This window comes from Balaenoptera acutorostrata, chromosome 15 (genome assembly GCF_949987535.1).
Source record: "Balaenoptera acutorostrata chromosome 15, mBalAcu1.1, whole genome shotgun sequence".
NCBI classification, from domain to species: domain Eukaryota; kingdom Metazoa; phylum Chordata; class Mammalia; order Artiodactyla; family Balaenopteridae; genus Balaenoptera; species Balaenoptera acutorostrata.
Window position 1 is genome coordinate 41,584,293 of NC_080078.1, and position 5,906 is coordinate 41,590,198.

A 5,906-nucleotide genomic window follows, 5' to 3' on the forward strand; every position below is an offset into this window, starting at 1 on the left:
ATGGTGGACCTGAGGCTGTGTTCGGGCGCCGTCCCCCTCCCCATGTTCTGCCTTTCACTGGCTCACTCACAAACTACTTTACCCTCCGGGATCATAAACCCCCTGAAATCGGAGATGTATTAAACTTTATATTCCCTTTGATACGTTGCACCTGGCAGGTACTAAATAAAGCCTATTTAATTAACTTTAAAATAATGTATTTACTTCTCCTCCCAGGTGCCTTAATTTTTCTTTTTAAATCACAGCATCCCTTAAACCTTAGTGTAAACATTCTCTGCTCTCTGCAAGCCAGTTCCTAGAGAAAGGCACACTCGGCTTCATGGCGAAGGGCAGGACTTGGGCAACTGAACGGGAGGTCCTTTGTCCAGGCACACAGCCGGGCAACAGGAAAGACACACTTGAACCCAGGTCCCCAGCTGGGATCCCCTCACTGCTTCCTGCCAGGAGCTAACCTTCAATGTAGAGAGGAAGGGACACACTTCTTGTTTCCTGTTTTCAGCCACCTGTGTGTGCACAGATCCCGGACACCCCATACACGCTCTCTCGAGTGAATATTTATCATAAAATCCATTCATGGCCCCGGGCTGCTCAGTCACCCTTGCCCCAGTTCTCTGGCAGGTTTGCAGGGAACGGAAGCCCATTTCTGAATTATTCACAGTTCTGGGTTCTGTTAGAGGTGACCTTCAGAGCATCAGTTGGGGAGGAGCCCTTGCTGCCTTCCAGAGCCAGAACCAGGAGCTTTTTTGGTACCCAAACTCCACCCTACTTAATATAGATCTCAGTATAGATCACCACCACAAGGTATTCATGAAGTACAGGGTCAGCCCCGAACTGGAATTCTGTCTGTCCCACTTGGTGGCCTTTTTACATGAGGCAACCTCATTCATTTGCTCCGTTGGAATGTTTTCCTCCAGCGGGTGGCGGGGTGGGGGTGGGGCGGAGAAGTCAGCCTGCTGTGACTTGCTTTCTCCCCTCCAGGAGCAAGGTGAGAATTCACATGTAGATGATCCCTAGTATTTTTCGAGCATAAAGGTGAATGGGCAATAACCATTGGCTCTGTTGATTTAGAAGCCTCTGGAGAACGCTTCCTGTTTAATCTGCTAATAAAAGTTCCACGTTTGATTGTTCGATTGCTCATCATTTCATGATGGTATTGGAGCATATGCCTTGCTGGGGCATGACTAACAGGCTGAATTGCCTGCCACTGGATGTCACAAATAACGCTGCTATTCAGAAGACGAGGGATGCTATCAGCAGGACTCAGAAGTGATTTTTTTAAAATTAAAAACCTTATTTATGTTTCCTCCAGAATATTACAAACCCCTCCAGGAGGAGATACAATGCTCTCTGTTTAGCTGGTGAGGCAGAGGAAACAAAAACCACATTATGTGTAACATCCCTGGAGCCAAATTACAATATTTACCCCCGCATCATAACTTGACGTGCGTAATTATCTGTGCTTAGAAAAGAAAATGGAAGAAAAGGTTCAATGAACACCCACCTGGCTGTGGTGAATAATGTTCCAACAGAAGCAAAAGTTGAGGAGGAGGATTTAGGGGGTGGGAAGGAAGCGTGGTCTTGAACACCCTCAGGCGAGGAATGAGGAGAGTTGCCTGGAGCTGAAGAATCTCTCTTTCCTTCCCACCAGGGATGGGACATCCTCGAGCAGTCGCGTCATTGTTTCGCCCCCATGAACCACCATCAGTATCCTGAGTGTTGCTCTACCAAAGATGGGGATGTGACAGCTCCAAGGCAGCAAGACAAGCTCTGGGAGCACCTAGAGTCCCCCAGTAAAGGAAGAAGGAAGACCCCATTGTGGCCTTTATGAGCGGCTCCAGTTCAGTTGGACCCACTGCACACATGACGTGGTGGTCTGCTCACATCCCTTGGCATCCGGCCCCGATGCCTCTCTCATGGTAGACCGACTGCCCTACCCTCAGGTCAAGGGCACACGGAGACCCAGAAGTCGCTGACCAATGACTGATGGGTGTGGAAGTCTAGACACGCTAGCTCTCCTGTCTTGCCCTCTCCGCCTCCACCCCCATAATTCGGGCAACTCTGAAGCCTCCCCTGGAGCCCCCCATGGGGTGAGTCAGAGCCCTTTCATGGGACTCGGCTGATGCCGCACACGGGTCCCACCTTTCCATTCCCCTACCGGGTTTTCCCAGAACGTTTCCTAGGAAACGGTTCACATGTACCCCCTGGGCCATGGATGATGGGCTTGGGGAGCATTCCCATGCGCCTCTGAACAGGAGCCTCGGCTGATTGGAGCAGGGGTGAGGGTCTGACCCAGAGCAGCCTGTCAGTAGAATGGCTGACCCAGGGAGCCTGCCCTAACAGGGCTGGTCCTGGATGCCAGCTGGTCACCCCCCGCATTCTTACCTGCGCTTGCTCAGCTCACAGTGGAGACAACACAACTGGCTGTTAACCCCAGGAAGAGCGGAAGCAGCAACGGAGAGCAGTGGTCTCACCAAAATGACGAAACCTTAGACTAGTGGCTACTGGTCAGTGGGGCCACGGGACCACCTCCCAGCATTTGAGCTCGTTTTACCCTGAATGGACTTGTTCCTGCGTGTCCTCCAGTCTGCCGAGGACTGGCTGTGGGGAGTCTGAAATTACTGTGTGCTTTTTTTCTTCCTTGTATATAATCCTCCTCTCCAGCCCCTCCCCCTGACTGACACGACCATGTCCCTTGCAAACTGAAAAAGCTTAACAAGTACAAAGAAGAATAGGGGGAAAAAAACCCACTCATCATTCTAGGAATCAGAAATAGTACTATAGTCCCTATTAGACTTTTTTAAAACTTATATACCTAAGTGTATATAGTTTACAAAGTTAGGGTTGTATATTACATATCATGAGCATTTTCTCATGACCTAAAATAGTCTTTATGTACATCCCTGGCATACTACATAATATTTCATCACAGGATGAACCATAATTTATTAAACCAGTCCTCTGATGGACACTTACGTAGCTTCCAAATGTTTACTAATATAAGTATTGCGGTGATGTCCATCCTTATACATAAATCTTAATGTCCAACTCTGAATGGTAAAATTACCTGCTCAGGAGGCACGCATGTCCTGCAAGACTTCATATGGCTGAGTCCATGGTTCCCACATTGGGCTGCTTGCTGGGGTCCCCTGGGGACCCTCAGAAAGTGCCAAGACCGGACCTCCTTCAGAGATGGTGATTTGAGTGGTCTGGGGGGGTGGTCAGGGCTTGCCATTTTATGATTTTTAAGGAGATTCTCAGCTGGTACTATTATAGGTGGGACTCACTGTGCTGCATAGTTTTGAAGACTGTTTAGCTTTGGTGAGGAGAGACTTTGCTCATAGGAGACCTGCTGTGTCGGGGGAAGGAGGCACCAAGGCTTGGAGCATCTCCTTTGTTTCAGACCCAGCGCTCTTGCCCGAGGCTCGTGGCTGACTCTTTGGCACCAGAGGCCAGGGGGCATCAGATGTTGCCTTCCTCTGCCCCTCACAGCATCCCCTTGCCTGATCTCATCCTTCTGTTATGCCAGCCTCCCTGCAAGTCAGGGGCTACCAGTGGTCCTGCCGTGCCAATGGCCGTGCAGCAGAAGTTGATCTTGCCTCACAGAGACTGTACGAGAGACGGCAGGAGGCTGCTTGAGCGCTTGCCTCTTGGCACTGGCTGTGGCCCCCTTGGCTGATACCCAGTCCCCCCAGCTGCCCAGGAGGAAAGGGAATGACGTTATGTCCCAGATGTTCTGTTACACTCTCCCCATGTCCCGAGCTTTCCCATCGATTTTAAACCTTGTGTCCGACTCTGATGCTGAGGTAGCTAAAGGGGAGTTTCTGAACACCTGCAGTCAATCTGCCTCTTCACTCTCAGGTCTGGTGCCTCAGGTGGATCCCTGGAGCAGCTGGGGACAGGCTGGCCATCTGTCTCTCTCTCTCTCTCTCTCTCTCTCTCCACAGCTAGCTTGGGCTTCCTCATAGCATGGTGGTCTCAGGGTACTTAGAATTTACCATCTTGGCTGGATTCCCCCCAGAGCATGTGTTCTAAGAAACCTGGGTAGCAGCTGTGAGGCTTTTTATGACCAAGCTGTGGAATTCACAGAGTCTCACTCCCACCACATTCTATTGGTCAGAAAGTGAGTCACAGGGTCACCCCAGATTTAAGGGTGGGGATACACAAGCGTATGAATGCCACAGAATGGGGGTCACTGGGGAGACATCTTTGGAGAGGGCTCACCACAGCAACTCCGTGGGGTTGGGTGGGGCTGTTAGAGGTGTCAGGAGAAGGTGATAGCATTCATGTCTTTCTCCTTTCCTCTCTCTTTTCCTACTCACCTAGCCTTCGTTTCTCCAGCAAATTCTATCACATACACATTCACTCAGAGAGTGGTTGTAGGAAAGCAGAAAGCAAGAGTGACCTTACCCAAAAATCAAGTGAGGGACCTCCTCTGGGATGAAGTCCAGTGCTTTTCTGTACCGTTTTCCCCCAAACTTGATCCACTAGCTCCCTGATGTCTTATGTCAGGAGTTAAGGATGAAGTTTCTGAGACCTGACATAACTAAGAGCACAGAATTACTGCATCCTTCTATTAGGCTCCCCTACAAGCCCACAAGGCTACTGAGAAAACTACAGCTGTCCCTTGGGACCCAAAGGAGATTGGCTCTAGGACCACTGTGGACACCAAAATCCACAGGTGCTCAAGCCCTTATATAAAATGGCATGGTATTTGCATATAACCAATGCACACCCTCCTGTACACTTTAAATCATCTCTAGATTACTTGTAATACCTAATACAGTGGAAATACTACATAAATAGTTGCTGGAATCTGACAAATTCAAGTTTTGCTTTTTGGAAATTTCTGGATGTTTTTTTCCAAATATTTTTCATCTGCAGTTTGTTGAATCACAGATGCAGAGCCCATGGATAGGGAGGGTTGACTGTATATCCAAGGGAAGTAGACATGGTGGAATCCAGTGACCACTTTATTAATGATAGTTTGAGGCAAAACTACGATTTCTGAATTACCCCAGTGGGCAGATGGGAGGTGCATTGTTCACTAGGAGCACATTTTTTTCAGGAGCACAAAAATCGCTTAAAGCTCAACCACCCCTCCCAATTCTATCCATTCCCAATAAGAGGCACTTCAGTCTCTTCAATGAAACCAGAAGAAAGACCTGGATATATTTCAAACCTCTCTGAGTAAAATTCTGTGTGTGATGCTTCCTGTCACAGAGGTCACTGTTGACCTTGAGTGTGGGGACTGGTCGGGACCACACCACTGGACAGCTCTAGGGGACACCTTGGATCTTGAGGAGCTCAAACCTCAGGTCACCATCTGCAAACTTGGCCCCTAAATCTGAGGCTTGGTGAACTTGCCAGGCAACTCTAATTCAAATTTGAATCACAAATCCAGATTTTAAAAATCACAGTGCCGGGACTTTCCTGGTGGTCCAGTGGTAAAGAATCCGCCTTATAATGCAGGGGACACAGTTTGATCCCTGGTCAGGGAACTAAGTTCTCACATGCTGTGGGGCAGCTAAGTCCGCGTGCCACAACTACTGAGCTTGCGTGCCTCAACTAGAGAGCCTGAGTGCTGCAAGCTACAGAGCCCACGCACCCTGGAACCCGCAGGCCACAACTAGAGAGAAGACTGTGCACCACAACAAAAGATCTGGCATGACGCAACTAAGACCCAACGCAGACAAAAGTAAATAAATTAATTAAATAAATAAATAAATAATAAAAGAAATCTTAAAAAAAAAATCACAGTGCCAAGCACATAGCCTGGGTGACAGACAGCAGGCGCTCAAAAAATACTTGTTGAATGAACGAATGATGAAAGAGATACAAAGCAATTTGCTCAGGGTCACACAGTGAATTAGTCAAGTGGTCCCCTTCCTCCTCTCTGTCCCCTGGAG